The sequence below is a fragment of the Pocillopora damicornis genome, chromosome 2 (genome assembly GCF_964200805.1).
Source record: "Pocillopora damicornis chromosome 2, jaPocDami1.2, whole genome shotgun sequence".
Classification (NCBI taxonomy): Eukaryota; Metazoa; Cnidaria; class Anthozoa; order Scleractinia; family Pocilloporidae; genus Pocillopora; species Pocillopora damicornis.
In genome coordinates this window covers 2,046,388-2,067,028 of record NC_142671.1, presented here as the reverse complement: position 1 = coordinate 2,067,028, position 20,641 = coordinate 2,046,388, and the positions used below count along the sequence as shown (strand labels likewise).

Sequence of the window (20,641 nt, the reverse complement as noted above, 5' to 3'; positions counted from 1 at the left end):
GCGCGCGCTTTTTGTTAGCGATCGCCTTCGGTACTCGATTCCCTGTGGCTGAGTTTGTGCCCGCGTTTCCATATAATGTTGTAGAAAATTTTAGTGGACAGCGGCCTATCTCAACGCGATAAAACGATAAAAAATTAACCGGAAAGCTTTGTTCGCAGTGAATGTACAACTACGAAGAATAAAAGTGGATGAAACAGGGTACAAGGTTTATGCAAGGACTACCAGAATAAAAAAAGCAATTGAAATCCTCCAAGTGTAAAGTTTTTTTAAATGTAAAATGCATTTTCCACGCGTTTCAATATCACCCGACCTGCCACAGACTTCTGATCAGATTTATTTATTATTCCCTCATCGGTAGTAGTACATCTTGAGCCAATTACGTAAGTGGAAGTCATGTTCATTGACAAAGTTTGACAAGCGATGACGTGTCATTGATGCCTAACATTCCCTAGCCGTCATGTTCATTGACAAAGTTTGACAAGCGATGACGTGTCATTGATGCCTAACATTCCCTCATCGGAAAATTGAGACATGCATAGGTCTGTTGGTGTTCTGGTTCACTTTCAGTTAAACGACATTTCTGTCACAAAATGGCGAGATTATGACGCCTTGCGGTAAGCATATTAAAGCAACCTGGAGCGCTACCAGATACTCCAGAAAAAAAGCCCATACAAAGCCTTAGAAAAGTTTTCTAAGGCTTTGTATGGGACAACGGGAGGTACTTACAGTGCACGCGTTTTCCGTCCTGTCATGATCGTCCATGTAAAAGTGCTTGTAGACTGCTTTTCAGACCCAGGGGTAAGTCTTTCCCATTCTCATCAGCATTTCGCCTCCTTTCGCTCTGGATGGTGCAGACACTTCTCCAAACACTGTTCTCTCGAAGAGATACACATTCGGTTCTTCTCTCAGAGAGTTTCTCCATAAGAATGTCATCGCCGGCTTGTCATGGTTAGGGAGGCGAAGTACATGGTACATTTCTTTCGCATCAGCAGCCATTGCAATTCTTCCTTCGAAAAACCTGAGGAAGACTCCAAACAGAGAGGAGAGAATGTCTGGCCCTGTGTAGATCTTATCGCTTAAACTTTGTCCCATGAATTTTGCTCATGCATCGTATACTCTTCTCAGACGATCAGGCTTCTTGGGGTTAATGACAAATCTGTGTGGTAAGTACCAAGTCACTTTACTATCGCACTGTACTTCCTCTTCACTCAGTTTATTCACATAGCCTTTCTCAGTGTCATCCTGGATTGACTTTGCATATCTCTCTCTGACCTCGGGGCAGCCCTCAAACTTCTTCTCTAGCGTTTGCAGCCTCTTCTTTGCCATTTCGTAATTGTTGGGTAGAGATGGTTCCTTTTCTCTCCAAAATAGGCCTGACACATACGCATCTTCACTCGCATCCTATCCCGGCAACCCGCGCGCCTATGGGTGGAATTCCACCCATCATTTCCGGTTGTCTCTTCGAATATTGCGTTACTTCTGATTCCTTCCGAATTTGGTGTGTATGACGTTAAAAGGTTAACCAAATCATGTAGCGAGTTTGGAGGGCGACAGTTAAATGTGTGCTACACAATGTTCGTTTGAGTGCTAAAATTTCACCGTCGAAGATGGCCTCATCGTCGAAGCGTGCACGAGTGAGCTTTATCTCCGCAGAAATTGCTTTCGAAAAAATATTTGACGATGAAGACTCCGCTGATGGGATGTACAGTGGATAAGAAAGTGATTTAGACCGGCAGATCGAGGTGAGAAGTCAATATCGGCCGTCGCGAAATGGTCGCCATCGCACATGTTGTCTTGAAATGTGAAGTTGTTCGCCTCAGATAGCCCTTTTGTGGTTGATTTCTCGTGTACTTCTTGAAATTTTATTACAAATTGATTTTTGCGACTCTGAAAATCAATAATTTACGCTAAGAGTGTGTTTTTAGCGATGAGATGTGATGCGATTCAAACTATTGGCACAAGCGAAATATTCGACGCGTAATTCCATCAGCTGCTGGTTGTTGCTATGGAGACATGCATTTTTCGAACGCGTCGGATGCTTGGGATTCGTTGGCGATTTGGCGATTTAGTTCAGTATCGCTTGTTCATTCGGTTAATTTTGAGTATTTTACGGAATATAAGCAGTGTACATTTTATATTTTTTAGCGAGGGAGAAGTTGAAGATGACGAGCGGCCGGAGGAGGCTTGCGCTTCGACTTAGGAACCCATGGCTCTTGGTGAGTGAAATATTTCCAACCTGTGAAATTTAACAACAAGTATAATTTCCGAATGCGTATACCATAGAATAACTTGAATTTGTTTAGGGTATTATTCTATAAATGTTGAGGATAATTGATTTATTCATTGAAAATTATATTTTTGTTTGAATGTGTTGTTGGTGGCCCCTCTGCTCCTTCTGCTGCTACCAGATTCTAACCACAAATAGTGTACTACGTAAGTCCATGAAGTGGTGTAAAACTATGGTTTACCACCTATTTGACATGGCTGTAATCAATGGCTTTATCCTTTTCAAAGAGCATCAGGCTCAGTTTCCTGACAATGAAGCTCTAAAAAGGCCCTCTTAGTATTCTTTGGGTGATTTCTGGGAAGAAATTGTTAGGCAACTCTGTGGTTTACCCGATTATGGTAGTCCACCAGAGAATAACATGGTGAAATCAGCCCCTTCCACCCCAGAGGAATTTACAACTGTCCATATCTCAGTTTTCTCTGATACAGAGACACTGTGTGGTATGTTATAAAGAGGGTAGGGGAGATTTCAGGGTTCGATCTTATTGCAATGCCCCTCCAATGTCAAAAGTATATGTATGTTAGTAAGGGTTGGGATTGTTTTGCAGTGTTTCACTCTAAGAAGTACAACAGGCAAATCTTGCTGATGTTTATTCCAATGTTTTCAGATGTTGTGTTGCTCAAAAATATCAGAAAAAAATAATAACTTTTTTTACCTTATTGCTTTTATCTTTGTCAGTGGGAATAGTTGTGATTTGGTCCTAGTTTTCTCAGGGAGGACTCTCATTAGTAAGTAAGGATGTTAAAAGGAAAATTCATTCACCCAGTAACACATCAGGGCCTACCCATCCTCCTGTTATAAAGTCGAATTTCCCAACAAATTTTTTTTTTTCTGCTAATTTTTTGGAATGACATGGGCGCACATAAAAATTCATAAAAAATTCATTATTTATTCTTTTTATTTCAGATTTTGTAGGAAATGTTCCTGAAAATAATTAACTTCTGCTATCAATTAATCTTAAGTAACCTATACCTGTGAGGAAAAGTGACTTTGACCTCAAGTTTTACACTATGTCTTACTTATTTTGTGTTTTAAATTTTACTTCTTAGGAAAGTCCTGGGTTTCAATGATGAATTTTTTTTTCCTGAGAAGCCCATTTTATACACTTTAAAATGACATATTTTAGGTGTTATTCCTGTAAATATTTGTTGAGATATGAATTAAAAACGATGTGGACAAATTTTTGCGTTTTTTTTTTTAACTGATGTTAGTGACAATGTTCGCTTGTCCTCAATTGAACGGGTTGGATCTACTAGCTTCGCCACACCTAACGTTTCTGTCTCTGACTAAGCCACGACCAGCTGCTTCAGCTCCTCGTCTTCAACTGAACTTCTTTCATACACATTGAACCCATTGTACGGAGATGCTCTCTTCGCCCACCAGGTAACCAGTTAGTCACCGCCCATCCAAGTAGGGTCTCAACTGCATAAGGTACTGTGCCAACTTCCGTTTGACCAGAGGGTTTCACAATTTGTTTTGGTAGAATCAAGTCAGAGTTGTCAGTTCCAATTATGAGTTGCACTGAACCTGTGTCGGTGTCACGTAAGTCCAAGTTCTTCAGGTGCTGATACTCTTGTTTGGTTATTCACCACTTCAAATTCTGATCCGGACCATTCAGGCAAGGAATTGCTATCACATCTCGCAAGGAGTACTGGACTTCCTCTCTTCCGACTCGTGCGACACGGCATTTCTTGATGTGCTGGGAAGTAAACACCTTCCGCACATTTACTCCTTGAATTTCGAGATCTACATATTTGCCTTGAAGTCTAAGTGAGAGCGCTAAACTTTCATCTATAAGTGTTGTGTTACAGCCCAAGTCACGCAAGGCCATCACTTGTTGTTTTCCTTTTTCTCCGAAGACTATGGGAAGTACGGTATCAGCTTCACAACCTACGTAAGCTGATTGGTGATACCCCTCGGGGAGCTCCACAGTCTAATGTGCTGACGAGTCTTCACCTTCCAAGGAGACTTGTGCTGGATCTCTCTCAACATCTGGCACTCGTTCTGATTCACGTTTCGCTTTTGCCTGTTCAATAAATTTCAAGTCCACTTCATGTACGAGGGTATGATCACGCATGTCACAGTTCTCAACTTTGCATCTATTCCTACTATGGAATTAGTTAGTGTTCCTCAACAACTTTCACCTTTTCGCTAGTCAACATTCCCTTAAAACTTTTGCACTCCTGCAAAGTGTGATTAGTGGACTGGTGAAATGGGCACCTCTTTGTTCCATGGCTGGTGCGTGAAGCTTCTCCTGTGGCTCCTACAAACAGCCGAGATTGTGATTTGTCAGGTGACTTACACCTATCAACTTTAGATGTATCTGAACGCTTCCACTCTCTCTTCTCTGGCATCCGCTACTGCTTGGACTCACTGATTTTTGCCTCTTTTTCCAGCCAATTGGCAAATGAATCCCAGGTTGAAAACTTTGGTTTTCCTTCAACAAACTCGGCCCATTACCGCAAAGGCGTGCAGGAAGTTTAGCAACAGTTGCTTCAGGGACTTAAGTTGCTTCAGCGAGTTAAGCTTATGAAGGAAGTCGTGCTCCTTGAAAATGCCTAAAAGCTCAGAAACTATTTCTTAAGACTGTCTGATCTGCGTGCCACTTTCTTTCACTATGGTCTGAACTTGATCTATGCACTTCTTTCCAGCTGACAAAACTGTGTCTAAACGGCTAAAACGTTCCTGATGCGCAGTTCATGCCTCCTCGTATTTGTCTAAACCTGGCATGAATTTCGGTAGACATGATTTCGCACTTCCGTCTACAGAATCTAGCAGAAGTTTAAGCTTCTCTGTTGCATCGTAAACTTCCCTTCTATCTACTTCAACATGAAACGCTGCTTTGAATTTTGAGTACTCTGGTGGATTTCCATTAAATTTCTGCACATTTGGTTTAACGACTTTCACATTTCTCAAACAACTGATCTGTCTTCGACGTCTGCACGCTAGAGTTTCCTGAGGCAGAGGTTTACAACTCAGCTTAACTTCTCGGCTTGCCATTACTTTCTTAAGACGGAACGTTTACTTGAAGTAGTACACTCACTTGGCGTAAACAGTCGTGGTTTTTTGTGTTCTCCTCTGTTCAAGGTACTCATCTTAGTGCCACTTGAATGAAACTTCACAATACTCAAACGCACGGCTCGGTGATAATATTACACGCAGTTACATGTACACGGGTGACTAACAGCTTGACTCGGCGATTTTTCGCTTGATTTCGCTCAACATCCGGCTTGAAGGAACAAATGTCGTTGCCGGACGACAATTTGGACTCGGCTGATTCGATTTTTTTTTTAACAACTTTATTCGCTCACGTTACTCCAAACTCCTCAACTCAACTTGTTTTTATCTCACACATGAGCACGTGGCCCATGGCAACGAGCAGATCTGCAAATTCACATAGCAACACAAAAAAAAATAGATAAATAAATAAGTGTACAAGAAGCGGGAAGGACACTTGATTTCATGCTCTTTCCCTGATACACGTAATCAAACCAACCAAAATTTGGTTTTTTTCTTTCAACAGCCAGGAAATGTAATGAGCTTTTCAAAGGCGGTCAAAGAATTAGCAGTGTCTGTACAATCTACCCTGATGACAAAGCTCCCTTTAATGCATATTGCAACCAGACAACAGCTGGTGGAGGATGGACAGTGATCCAGAAGAGGCTGAATGGCTTCGATGATTTCAGCCGCACCTGGGATGACTACAAACATGGCTTCGGTAATTTCCTCATTGATGAATATTGGCTTGGATTGAAAAAGATCCGCCATCTGACAAGAAATAAGTCACAAGACAAGCTTTGTGTAGATCTGGGAGTAACTAAAAACAAAATTGTTTGCGCTGAGTATGCGTGACTAAAAATTGGAAGAGAAGAAGCAAAGTACCAGCTTATCATCGGAAGTCTTTTAAGTAAGTTGGCGAATTATCATTATCACCAGCCTCAATACCATCACAATTATGGGTAGCTAACGTTGTAAGTCTCTAGCAATAAATTGACCAATTTTTCCTCTACCAATCAACTTGTTATTTACCCATCACGTTGGCCAAACGACTGTGTTTACAGCGAGCATGTTCTGAGTCATGTAAATGCCTCTCAAACTGAAGAAGAGTCACCGGTAGTTAGTCAATACCACAACGGAACTATTTTTTGTCTTGCTTTGTTTCCTTTTCAACATTGATGTAGCCGAGATCGTAACATTTGATTTCCTACTTTATCTTCCTGCTCCTAAATATTAAGTGTCTAACGGCTGGCTATATACTGATATCAACGCTTATTTCCTAAAACTTCTTTTGCTTAGAAAAGACAGTTAATCGTGACTCTCTCAGTCTTCATAATGGCTCCCAGTTTGTCACCTGGGATAAAGATCCCGCTTCTAATAGATGCAGTGGAGGTTGGTGATACTATGTCAATTGTGTTTCAGGTTAAGATTCAAATCTCAACGGTGTTTATCTGCGTGTTTGGATCCCAGCAACGCTGAAAAAACTGCGCCCACAATAACTGAAATGGAGATCAGACCGCTGGACTTTCCTTAAAACTCTTTTAGGCTGTTAAAATATATTAAATTTTATTTATAACTCAAACAAAACAGCATTCATAAATATTACCAATGCGAAAGGAGTTACATTACTTATCTTTCAGAAGTATGCTTAGTTGATGTTGCTGTAAAAGGGAGAGAAGTGTTGGAATCTTTGGAATCTACCTATTTTGTAAAAGATTGAGTTGTTTACACTGACATATCCACCAGCTGGAACCAAAGATCTTACATGGGCAAGACTGTGCCTGAAACACATTATAGTCATTCGGCTGGCTGATCACAGGGTGTAACATTGTCTCTTTAAGTTATTTCATCACCTCCTGAAGTATAATAAGTCACTAGGCGAGAAATTGAAAAACGTGCAGGATCTAGCGATAAATCGATGCCTAAAGGTCATTTTTAGATTGGATAAGCTGGTTTCTTAGTTCCCTTCGATGAATTTCAAAGATGAATAATTATTTAGATAAGAGATCTAATCTAAGATCACTTTATCTAAGATTTATTTTCTATTCAGGACAGTGTTTGATCGCCTCGCCTTGAAAATCACTGAACTTGTTCGCGTGATTGATCCAAATTAGAAAGAATCCATATGATGTTACAAAATTTTGTGTTTTATATCCATCAAAAGACTCATCAAATCAATCAAGTTGCCTGATATATCATAAATAGCTTTATCAAACCTCCCGAGAATATTACAGAGCCTTTTGTATGAGAATCTGGTAGATTATTTCATACAAACAATTGTTTCATGACACAAAAAATCTTCCTGGAAAAAAAAGCTAGAAATTACTGTTGCCCTAGGGGTAAGGGTTTAGAAAACGTCCCATGGTCTGATTTTCAGATGTTGTCATTAGCTTTAGGAGGTCAAGTTTGCCCAGTGAATTGTGTAAATACTTACAGGATGAGGATAGATGCTGTTAAAATTTGAGTCAACAGTACAAACTTCATCAACGTATAGTTACCACCATCAGCTGGAAATCTATCCCATGTACTAAATAACTTGCCATTTTGAATGGAGAGAGAATCTCAACAGTTGCAGCTGCACAATAGAAGAGAGGAATAAAAACGTAAACTTAAATATATTTTAGCTTCATAGTTGACAACGATCTGTAATTGTTAAGAGCCTTTCTCTGGCCTATTTTTGGCTTCTTTATGTTTATATAATTACGAAATACTGTTACCTATGGAGGCGATGTTTGAGAAAACCCTTTTTCAATTCTAGAGTATCAAAGTTACAGAATCAAATCTGTTGCTTAGTTTTCTATACATTCCAGGCCTTCGTGTCACCTGATTGATTCTCTGCCACCAAGTCACAAGGAACTTGTCGATAAATCGGCAGGGTTCATGAGTGTGATATGCATAACCATATACGAATGCTTGAAAATCCTGCTGATGCGTAGCTTGTTATCAGCTTTCATATTTTCAATACCAAACCATTCATACGCAGCGTGAACAATTTTGCTAGCCCTCACTCCCAGAATCACTAGTAGTTTGCTTTCTGTCTTGTTTGTGTCAGGCGTTCGATCTTGTCCAGTCCGAGCCAAATACATAGATGAGGAAATCACTGAATCCCTTTTATAGTCTTCTCAGGTGTGATTGAAGTGAACAGTGCCATACACCCTCTTCTTGATCACTGTCTATCATCTACGGTGTCTGAGCGAATATGATCATGCTGAAGTCCATCACGGCTCGCTCATCATGGCGATCTCCGGTCATCACAGCAAGCCTCAGAAACTACATCGGCCACCCTTCGAGTGAAAAAATAAGAGCTTGCTCTGATATCCTTTCCGATGTGTTGAGCGGAAAGTCACATCTGTCACTGGAGCCGAGTTTTGCATTGCGGCGCTGTCATCCCGAGCAATCTTCATGTTCCGGTGAATTCGGCTGTCGTTCATTCAAAAAACACTCGCCCTAAATAGTTTGTTTTCTACCTTGTCACGTGAAAAAACTCGCGTGTTTTTACGAGCCATAATTCGGCTGAAGTTCACTGAACATTTCACTTTAAGATTCTGTATTAGACTTAAAAACTTCAGGCAAAAGTGTTAAATTCGACCTACCGAACTGTTTTAGTTTGTAAACTATCGCAGAAGGTGAACTTTGATGGTTTTTTAACTTTGATGGTTTGACACTTTTGACAGCTTTAGTCTTGTACAGCCAATCAGATTATTTGAACCATTCTAACAGGGATTCTGATTGGCTTATTGTAGAGTGCTTTATGAGAGTATAGAGCATGCTGACGACACTGTTGTTCGCTTTGGAAATAAAGCTTTTTTTTGAAAATTGAAAGTAATGCTCGGGGAATTTAATGGATTCTTTATTATAAACCAAATAGAGAAACCTTGGCTGTGCTCTGTTCTGTTATAAAGCACTTAGAAAGCGGCTAGAGCACTAAAAGAAGTGGGGAGAAACACTCGACTACCTCTCGTGTTTCTCCCTACACTTCTTGAGTGCTATAGCCGCTTCCTGCGTGCTTTATAACAGAACAGAGCACAGCCAAGGCTTCTCCATTTGTTAAACAGAGGAATATAGCATGTATTTCTATAAATGAAAGACTGAGTCTAAATGATTATTGCGCGCCTGTCCGGCAGCGCTCCCTAAGAATAGCTAACGTTTGCCTTCTAAAAGACATAAAATTACTACAAGATTTAACATTAGCTGGTAAAGAATTGAGAAGGGCTGGCACGCTATCCTAGAACGTTTCAGAGGCCGACGGTATGACTAAATTGATGGAACTGGATGAGCGCAGGTTCCTGGTATGTCTAAGTTGCTCAAGCTGGAGGTTTCTGGGCCAATTGTGATAGTATATAGCTTTGCGTGTCGCCTTTAAAACGTACTATTGCTTACGTTCCTTGATAGGCAACAAGCCTAATCTGAGAATAGTGTCAATACTGTTAACATAGTTTCCGCAGACAAAACTGGCTTCCACAAACTGAATGCGCTGTAGCCTTTTTAAAAGACAGTCAATAATTGGATAAGATATCATGTCATCCAGTCAAGGCAGGACATAATTAAACTTTCATAATAACACAACTAAACTTTTTAAGATGGTGGTTAGTTAATTTCTTGATTTTCCTTAACGCAGCTAAGACACCGTAACAAGATGAAGCAAGATGCTTAACATGATCGTCCTACTTCAAGTTGTCAGTTGTGTGAGCCCCGAGCATTAATTACATTTTAGTAGAATGGACACGTGCAAGGGGTTTATCTCCTATAGACAGATTTATAGGAAATACAGCGAGGGAATGGTAGGACGACATCTGAGGGGTTGGGAACAGCATGCACTTTGTATTTGTAGGGTTCAGTGCCAAGTTGGAGTCCTGGGACCAGTTTGTGATATCCACGAAAGTCTCGTTCATGTCCATAGCCCTTCTTGTAGATCTGAAACATATAAGTTGAATATCATCGGCCCCAGGATGGACCCTTGTGGAATGTTAAACTGGGATGACTGGCATGAAGGCCTCTTATCATCGATCTGTACAAACTGTGATTGACCAGATTGGTAACTCAGGAGTTACTTGAGAAAGGGTTTTGAGAAGCCAAGCTTATAAAACTTCTCGATAGTCGAGCCAAAGTAGATGGTGTCCAATGTCTTAGAGAAATTGGCTAACATAAGTGTAGTCTCCTTCCTCTTAATGGCATAGCGTATGTTATCTCTGATTCTCAGCAGAGCTGTAGTGGTGGAATGTCCTTCGCGGAAATTCGAGATTCGATTGTGGGGAAGATGAGCGCTGTCTGCGTAATCCGCCATTTGAGACACCACAGGCTTCTCGAAGACTTTCGAGAGAACAGGTATAACTGAGATGGGCCGAGGTTGATCATTTGAGACTGGGTTGTCGGTCTTTATTTGAGACTGGAGACACCTGAGCAACCTTCCATAGTTTTGGGAAATGCGCTTTCTCAATACAATTGCTGATGATAGATTTAAGTGGGACTGTCAAGTACTCAGCACTTATCCTGATGAAACGAGTGGGTAACTGGTCCACGCCAGTGGAACAATCCGATCGAAAATCCTTGATGGTCTGGAGGACGCTCTCCCTAGTGACAGGTGGCAGCTGAAAACGTGTTCCACCAGGGGAGTCGTAAGGCAGGTCATCAATGAAGCGCACGAGATCTTCTATTGAAGTCGCCAGAGTTTCTAGTGTTCTCTATTTAGGAGAGACTGTTGTCTCTCGTAAATTAAAGAGATTTGATTTTGACGCTTTCAATGAGATGATTATACCGACTGGTTTGTCGGATGGATGTGTCTCGCAATGTATTGAGTCGTTGGCTAAGGAGTATGATGAGGTGTTGTCCAAAGCTTTGGACAAGCTGGCACCTAAAAGAACTTGCACTATTGTCATTCGACCAAATGCCCCTTGCTATAATGAGGAGATTGCGGAGGGCTCGAACGTGAGTGGCGTTCGACTGGCCTCTAAATTGATGGGGTGAATTATTTGGAGTAGCGCGATTTTGTAAATGAAATGCTTTATAAGGCGAAAGAACAGCATTATTCAACAGTTATTCAGGACAATACCCACGATAGCAAGTTACTTTTTCGCACAGTTGATAAATTACTACAAAGGAATACAGACAAAAGATATCCGTCTGCGAACAGTGACCTAGGACTCGTGACCTAGAACTCGCGAATGCCTTTGCTAATTTCTTTAGTCCCAAGATTGTGAGCATTCGTGACGAATTGCTGGTTAGGAGAGAACAGCTAGGGGAGCTCACTATGGAGGATTTTGAGTGTACATCATGCTTTAGCGAGTTCGCAACGGTAACAGATGAAAATGTCTTATGACTGATTAGGGGTTCAATCAAGGCATGCGCACTAGATCCATTTTCAGCGAGTATCATGCGGAAATGCTATTCTAGTTTTTTTTCTGTATTTAGAAGAGCGATTAATCTGTCGTTATCATCTGGAGTGCTGCCCAAGGAACTTAAGTTTGCCCTGCTATTACCTCTTCTCATGAAGGTAAATGCAGATTTTGAGCAGTTTAGTAACTTTCACCCTATGTCAAATTTAAAGTTTCTATCTAAATTAATAGAAAAAGCAGTGTTTGTGCAATCGAATAACTATCTTGGCGAAAATGATCTACATGAGTCTCTCCAATCAGCGTACAAGATCTTTCAGAGTACAGAGACTGCGATTCTCATCGACACAATTGACATTATGCTATCATTAGACAAAGGCGAGAATGTTTTCCTTGCTTTTTTAGATTTGTCGGCAGCATTCGATACTGTTAACCATACCTTGTTGCTGGCACGACTGCAGAAATCATTTGGCATCAGAGGAACTGTTCTGCGATGGTTCAACTCCTATCTTCCTGATAGAACTCAGTTTGTTAACATCAATGAGGTGAATTCTACAATACGTGATCTTACCGTGGGAGTTTCCCAATGTTCAGTTCTGGGACCTGTACTCTACCTTCTGTATACTGCACCTCTTGCTCAAGTAATAAGATCTTATGGCTTGGATTATCATCCATACGCTGATGATACTCAGTTATACTTTGCATTCGGATGATGTGGACGCTACTAAATCGAGAGTGGAGAGCTGCATTTCTGCTATTTGTGACTGGATGGATCTCAACGAATTGAAGCTAAACCACGAAAAGACGGAGGTCATGCTCATCCACTCAAAGTATCCATGCTTTCAGGCCTTACGTGTTGGTGATGAGAGCATGGCTGCCTCTCAGTCGGCCAGGAGTCTTGGCGTCATCTTTGATGAGCACATGTCTTTTCATGCATATGTGTCTAGCATCTGTAGATCATCATTTAATCATTACATGAACCTATCTAGAATTAGGAAGTATCTCACTAAAGAATCAGCAGCAGTTACTGTTCACGCATTAGTTACATCGAAACTAGACTATTGTAATGCATTATTAGACGGCTTGCCTATGTATTAATTACAAAGATTGCAACATGTACAACGGCGGCTAGAGTTGTGTGTCAAATTAGCAAGTTTCAGCATATCACACCTGTTTTGCAGGAGCTTCACTGGCTACCGATCCAATACAATATTATTTTCAAGATTCTGCTTCTAGTGTATAAATCACTGAATGGGGCATCGCCTAACTATTTAGCTCAGAATCTACAGATCATCTGGGTCTGTTAGTAAGATCGTATACTAACACCTACTGAGACAGAGCATTAACTGTTCATGCACTAAGAGAATGGAACTCAATACCCTATGAAATTCGGAGGTCTGACACCATCTCAGTTTTTGAAAGAGCACCTGAGACGTTCCTGTTTAGAAAATATATTAATAACAGACCATTATTTGTACAGATATATATATATATATATATATATATATATATATATATATATATATATTGCTTTAGATTTAATTTTCTTTTGTAATCATTGTGAATTTGAGTTATGTTTAAGTAACATATAATAAGATATGGCTGGCTCCAGTTTTGTTTTTCTTTTTTAATCAGTATGAATTTTAGCTATATTTAAGTATCATATAGTAGGACATGGTTTTAAATTTGTAAATTCTCCTCAATAATATCTGATTTTGTATGATTATAAAGCGCCTTGAGAAGAGGTTACGAGCGCTATATAAATAAAGTTATTATTATTATTATTATTATTATTATTGTCACGAAGAAGTCGTTAAGAGCATAGTAGTCAAAGCGCAGAGGCCTGAAACTAGGCTTGAGTACCATATGAAAGACTTTCCAAACTTCGCGGGACCAGTTGAATATAATGCTTTTTCGATGAATGATTTACGGGAAGTTCTTATTGCTGACTTAAATATATTTCTCACCGTACGAAACACATCCCATGCGGCATCAGTTCTAGTCTGGTCTAGTCTAGTCTGGTAAGCAATGAATCTAATAGCATCCCGTTTCTTCTGGAGTTCCTCTATCAGAGGATCCTTCATTCATGAGGCGGGTGGTCGTGTGTTACGGACCTTCCGCAAAGGGGCGTGTCTCTCAAGGCATTCAGAGATTAGTGTGTTCAGTGTCTCAAGTTGTTCGTCTGGAAACCAGTGAATTTCATTAACTTTAAGGAGAGAGAGAGAGAGAGAGAGAGAGAGAGAGAGAGAGAGAGAGAGAGAGAGAGAGCAAGACGAAAGGCACTTTTGTAACGTTGATGTGGCACTTTCGCAACGTTAAGTGGCACTTTTACACCCCTGAGTGACAAGTGACACTTTTGTAACTAGTGGCACAATTCTAACGTACCTCATGGCACTTTTCTAACTTCACGTGGCACTTTGTTAACCTTGCATGGCACTTTTGTACCATTGTGGCACTTTGGCACCTTTATGGCTCTTTGGCAACTTTCATGTGCCACTTTGGGAAAGTCAGGGTTACATGTTCTTATTTTTGTTATTATTTTCAGAACCTAACCTTCATAGTGTTGTCAAATCTGCAACCTCTTTTCTTGGTTTACACACTTTATAATACACAGTAGGAATATCACAAAATGCTCAAATATAGAGTAAAACACAAGATGCAGGAGAGAGGTTTGAATACCAAGAATTGGTATCATTTGTATGGCAATTTCACAACTCGTTATCGTTTTTGATAACGCGCGCACCAGTGTCGTTTATCGGCGCTCTATTAACTTTGATAGTTGACTTGGGCCTTCTTCCCTTGTCAACTATCAGCAAATAAAAACCACGGGTTTGCCGTCTTATTGTTAAATAGTCATGAATGACATGAAAAGAATACAAGCTGAATTTGATTCACATTCAGTCGTTCGTATATTTTATTTGCTTTCATTTTAGTCATTCTTTATTTCCCGCGCCTGTTTGATTGACGTCTTTAATTTTGCAACGCAGCATATTACATGTCAACGGGAGCATTAGTTTTTAGTCGCGGATTGTATGTCATTGCTATTTCTGCTTTTAATTTCTCCCTCTTTTCTTCCCCTCAACGTCTTAGCCTTGAAATCCTACCCCCGCCACCCTGTAAATCTTCTTTGGGCATCTTTCTGATCGATTTCTCAGTTTGGCTCCTCTCGTGTTCTCGATCCGCCCTTTCGCTTGTTCATTAAGATGGCCGGATTCTCTGGCTTTTGATTCAATCTGTCGAGGTGCAAGGGAGGAATATTAGGGGAATAATTAAAGGAGCTACGTCACGGAAATTTTGTGGATAGTTGGTCTAAACTGCTCTGAAATTATTGGTAGACTACTTAACCCAGAAAAACATCCAGAGAAAAATAATAATAAAAAAAAAAAAATTTGCGGAAAGAAATAAGACCCCTACTATTAATTTCGATTTTTTGATGGCCCGAGGAAACAACTTGAAACGTTTAGCCTAAATTTTTCACGTTGTTAGTCATTTCCATCCAAGCCATTCGCAGCCAAAGACGATTGTAAGCTGTTTCAGTGCTCTGATATAGTAATTGTTAATAAAAACGGCAGTTATTTTCAGGTTTCCTACGACACCAATACAGAATTTGGCTGTTTAAAAATTTGTTAAAATCCCAGACAAAGCCCCTTCAAGTTGTATAGTGTCTATCGCGTGTCTCCTTCGTGGAGAACGCTTACCCTTACAATGCAGTACTTAAAATGTTTCAAAAATTGCTCATGGTGTAAAAAAAATTGCTTCAGTGTGTGGCTGTAGCTGCAGCATTAGTTGTCTTGGAAGCAGCCATCATTTTTATTATTATTTATGGGCTAGCATACTCAGATAATCTGGAAATGGTGTTCAACCCTGATATTAATCTATCATCCAACAGCGACTGATTCACCTTGGGAATTACTGTGCTCTTGCGATGTTGTGCAAGACATTCCACGGTGCCTTCAATGAATTATTTGAGGTTTTAAATCCACGCAAAAAAAAAAATGGTTATTAGAAAATTGAACTTCTTTTTTTAAGCTCGACGTCATTACTTTGTCGGTAAAAAGAAACAAAAAACGAGCAAAAGCAATAGCCAAAATAAATAGACCTATAGGCAAGCTAAAAACATCTGTTTTCTTTTAATTCTGACGACGTTGTGCAATTTTCTATGCTCGATGAAAAATTCCTTGCTGCCCTTGCCTCTCTGACACCTTTTCGCGCGTTAATTTTCGCACGCAACAACAACGTATTTATTTAAAGAAATATAAAGTTTACAAAACTTCATGTCCTGCAAATAGCTACAATGCTAATCTAGGCAGGACAAGACTTTAACTAAAGGCGTTATTAAATTACATAAGAAAAAAGAAAAGAAGAAATACAAAAACATACAGAAAGAAACATCTTACATATAAATTCAAGTACAAGGGATTTTGTTATTTGACAAAGACTAAAATTACAACTAGAGGTATATACAATATATCAGGTTAACTTCACAAAATATTCTATTAAAAAATTAACATTCAATGCAAATAATTATCTTCATTACCTAGAACATTAAGGAGTAGTGATTTAATTTTTTTACGAAAATTAGAAACGTTGAGAGTCTTAACAGAAAGTGGAATAGAATTCCAAATAAACACACCGATTCTAGTAAAATATTTTTTCATTTTTTCAGTTCTAGAGAATTTGACAGAGAAGCATTCTTTTGCAGATAATCGCTTATTGTAATGATGTTCTGTATTGATTTTCGCAAACTTATCGAGAAGACTTTTAGGAGCTATCTTAGCATGAACGACATACATTAAATAGCTTAGCTGTTGAAAGAACAAAGACTGCAAAGGAAGGCAGTTTGATTCAATAAAAAAAGGGATTGCATGGTCTCTGGGTTTAGAAAAATAAATCAAACGCAGAGCACGTTTTTGCAGAACAAGTATCTTACTGAGGTAGGTCTGTGGACAGTTGCCCCATGCATAGATACCATAATTTAAATAAGGAGAAATAAGTGCATGATAGAAATTCAAAAGAAGACGCCGTGGAATGTAATGCCTCATTTTAGCAATTATTCCAACCGATCTACTAATTTTGTGACGGATAAAGTCAATATGATGCTTCCATGATAGTTCAGAATCAATCATTATACCCAAATATTTAACAAAGTCCTTCATCTCCAGAGTTACTCCAGTATTTAAAGTTGGATTAAAAATCTTAATTTGAGGAATGAAAGGCATTCTTTTTTGGTGGGGACGAAAAATGACATAATTAGACTTTTTGACGTCGAGTGTTAGTTTGTTAGCATTAAGCCATTCGCTTACTTTCTCAAGTTCGGCATTATTGACAGTTAGTTCAAGAGTACGTAAGTTGTCATTTGCATAAGTTAGACTTGTATCGTCTGCGAAAAGATAAAAAGTAAATTCCTTGGAAGATTTATGGATGTCATTAATATATAACAAAAATAACAAGGGTCCAAGTACAGAGCCTTGAGGCACTCCACATACGATCGTTTCAGTTTCAGATATGCATTTGTCTATTTCAATAGACTGTCGGCGATCTGAAAGATATGATCTAAACCAAGAATTTATAACTCCTCTTATTCCATAGTGTTCAAGTTTTGTCAAAAGAATCTCATGGTTAACAGTATCAAATGCTTTCTTAAGATCTATAAAAATTCCACATGAGTACTTTCTATTGTCCATATTAGAATGTATGGTGTTCACAATATCAAGAATCGCGTGCTGGGAACTATGTTTATTGCGAAAGCCATATTGTAAATCATAAAGAATATCATTCTTGTCTATAAACTTTATCAGTCTACGATATAAAATTTTCTTAAATAAACGGTTATAAATTGATAACAAAGAAATTGGCCGATAGTTATCAGGTAACGGCTCGTCTTCACCCTTATAAACTGGAATTACTTTTGCATATTTAAGTTTTGCAGGGTAAACCCCAGTTAGTACAGAGTGGTTAAAAATTTTGGTTAATGGTATGGATATGACTGATTTAGCAAGTTTTAACAGTTTAACAGGGGTAGAATAAAGCCCCAAGGCTTTATTGTATGGCAACAAGCTAATTTCTGTTTCAATTTCTTGCAGTATAATTGGATCAAAATAAAAACTGTTCTGCAAGGGCGGATCAAGATAATCAGAAAAAGTAGTGTTAACTTCAGGAATATTGGTTGCAAGTTGATGCCCTATTGACGAGAAGTATTTGTTGAGTGTGTTACCAATCGTTTTAGGATCATCTGATAAAACGCTATGCTCGTTAGAAGGAATGAAGTTAATTCTTTTTGATTTTTTCCTTTTCTTCGCATCTCCTAATATTTCGTTATAGATCGCGTATTTTTTATGTTAGAGTCAAAAAACCTTTGATAGTGACGTTATTTACTCAATCGAATAAGGGTTGTTAACTTATTTCTATATATTTTATATTTCGGCCAGTTTGATTCAAAGAACAATTTATTCTTCACCTTTATAGATTTCCTTAGTCCAGCAGTTAGCCAAGGTTTAGTTAGCATTTTTAGTTTTCTCACTGAAGCATCCCTGAGCGGTGCATGTTTATTAACTACATGATTTATGGTTTTATAAAGGTGAGAGAACGACTTGTTTACGTCGCAATTACCAGAAACCTCTTCCCAATTAATTGCACTTGGGTCATTCATGAATTCATTAGCATTAAAGCTGGAATAATCCCTAAATTTAGTCTTTTTTGTATGTGGTAATTTTTGCTTGTTTACGTTAACAATACAGACTTGCGAAAAATGATCGGTTGTGTCGGTGACGATATTGCCACCAGAAATATTATTCGTCAGGTTATTTGTGAAGATATTGCCAATTAAAAGCGCTGAGGACCCATACACTCGCGTTGGTTTATCAATTGTAGGAAGCATAGAAAAACTTTGCATACACTGAAGAAGTATCTGGCTGTATTTACAGTTTTCATATTTTAGCAAGTCTATATTGAAATCTCCCATGAGATATATATATGTTATTTGCCGGCTGGGAGGTCCGTATGGTGAAAAACTGTGACCGAGGTCTTGAAAATACTGCCCGAGGCCGTAGGCCGAGGGCAGCATTTTCAAGACCGAGGTCACAGTTTTTCACCATACGGACCGACCCTTAACCGGTAAATAACATATTTATTGTTTTTAAACTTGACGAAATTCTTTCCGAAAGAACCCTAATGATTTATGGCCGTAAATACGGCAAGATCTTCCATAAACTGAACAATTTTTGAGTGAGTAAATGGTAGTTAAAATGGAGGAGATGCAAATTTAAGAGAGATGCCTCAGCGCAACATTTTCATTTCGGTAACGATAAAGGTGATTTAAAAGGCTTCCAAACAAACTTTGAAACATTATTTTTACAAATATCTGTCACAACTTCACAAAAACTAAATTCGAACGGCACACTCCAACGAGATACAAGGGAATGTAATGCGGCCTTTTCTCAAAAAATTCCTTCAATTTCTGTTGTGCAATTTAAGGTACAAATGTCCAAATTGAACGGAATTGGAAAGACTCGCCAGGAGCGTATATTTGTTGTAGAACTTAAATTAAAACTTCGCTCGCTCTTTCACTATGAACAAGTTGCTCGAGAAAATTCAGATATTAAATGAATGAAAGTTCCATCGTTCAGTTTAACTGTAACCAAATACCTCACGTTTCAACTTCCTGGGTACTTTTTGTGAACGATTAAAATTAATTGCAGACGGTTTTTAGGCCGCTTGTCAACCAACGTAATGACACTATTGTTTATACAAATTCATTCTGAAACCAATATTTTTCTGTCAACCAAAGTGATTTGATAGAGAGAAAAGAGAGGATTCATAAGTTATTTATCGGCTTGAGGTAGTGACCGACGTGTTTGCTTAAAAAGACTGCCCAGCCGGAAAACGAGGTATGTTTATGAAAAATGACAACGAAAGTTGGGATGTACTCGGCGACTCACGAAAGCGTTACCGTGGCCCGTGGGCAGAGATAGGAAAATACTGACCGGGTAAAGAACCAATCAGATTGCAAGATTCGTTACCGTGCCCTCTAAAAAAACAATAACATATATTTATTGTGATTACTGAAATACTCGAGGGAATCCGAAAGATAGTCAAGAAATTGATCTGCATTATTATGTTGTCGGTAAACAATGCCGCAGATATTTTTCTTGTGATTTGGTAGTAAAATTTCAATCCACTAGGCTTGATAAGAGGAATTAGTAGAGCGTTCTAAGACTCGATATTTATAGTTTTCATTAATAAAAAGACCAACACCACCGGCAGACAACGGGGTTTTAACAAATTCAAAGCAATAGCCAGGTAGTTGTGGTATAAAATCAATAGATTCGCCTTCGCATAGTCGCGTTTCTGTAACACCTTATACCGTCAAATTATGTTTTACCTCACTGAGTACGTGACACTGAAAATGTTTAATATTTTTTCGTAAGCTTCTTATATTAGTGTGAAGAATAGAGAAATCGGATACGACATCCCTATTTCTGGTATTTTCAAACTTCACGGAGAAGCTATGAGGCGAATAGTAGCTCGAACGAATTTTACTCGTTGTCATTAAGTTGTGGACGTAAAACTCTGGACAAACATGCACAGTACTCTGCTATTGTAACTCCTAGAGTTTCATTGAAAAGGGCAAGATTTTGAAGAAGTTCTAACAAGGGAGAAAAAAGGTGACTAAAGTGCCACACTTTTCGTCTAGAGAGAGAGAGAGAGAGAGAGAGAGAGAGAGAGAGAGAGAGAGAGAGAGAGAGAGAGAGAGAGAGAGAGAGAGAGAGAGAGAGAGAGAGAGAGAGAGAGAGAGAGAGAGAGAGAGAGAGAGAGAGAGAGAGAGAGAGAGAGAGAGAGAGAGAGAGAGAGAAGAAGGTAAGAAAAACAAATGAAGCAAGGCCATCAAGGGAAAGAAGTAATCGGGTCAAATGATGAATTACCTTGGAATTTCTTAGAGAGGAATGATATGAGTTTAAGAGTAAATGTCAGTAAAAATCAAGGAAAATTCAAAAAACGTGGCCACGGTCAAAAAATCGATTGCGCTCAT

At 39.0% G+C, this 20,641-nt stretch overlaps 1 long non-coding RNA gene and 1 pseudogene across 3 annotated transcripts in view; one reads left to right on the top strand and one right to left on the bottom strand.

The window, feature by feature from the left end:
- Positions 1-1,556: 1,556 nt before the first annotated feature.
- LOC149049493 (uncharacterized) overlaps positions 1,557-20,641 on the top strand; it is a 153,929-nt gene continuing 134,844 nt past the window's right edge. For 2 of the 3 annotated variants that reach the window (XR_016184449.1, XR_016184448.1), the window contains exons 1-2: positions 1,581-1,742; positions 2,146-2,216. This is a non-coding gene — a long non-coding RNA (uncharacterized LOC149049493). Of the gene's footprint in view, positions 1,743-2,145; positions 2,217-20,641 lie in introns of all 3 variants that reach the window. The other variant, XR_016184447.1, reaches the window with a different exon arrangement.
- LOC149049501 (uncharacterized) lies at positions 3,118-4,817 on the bottom strand (annotated as a pseudogene).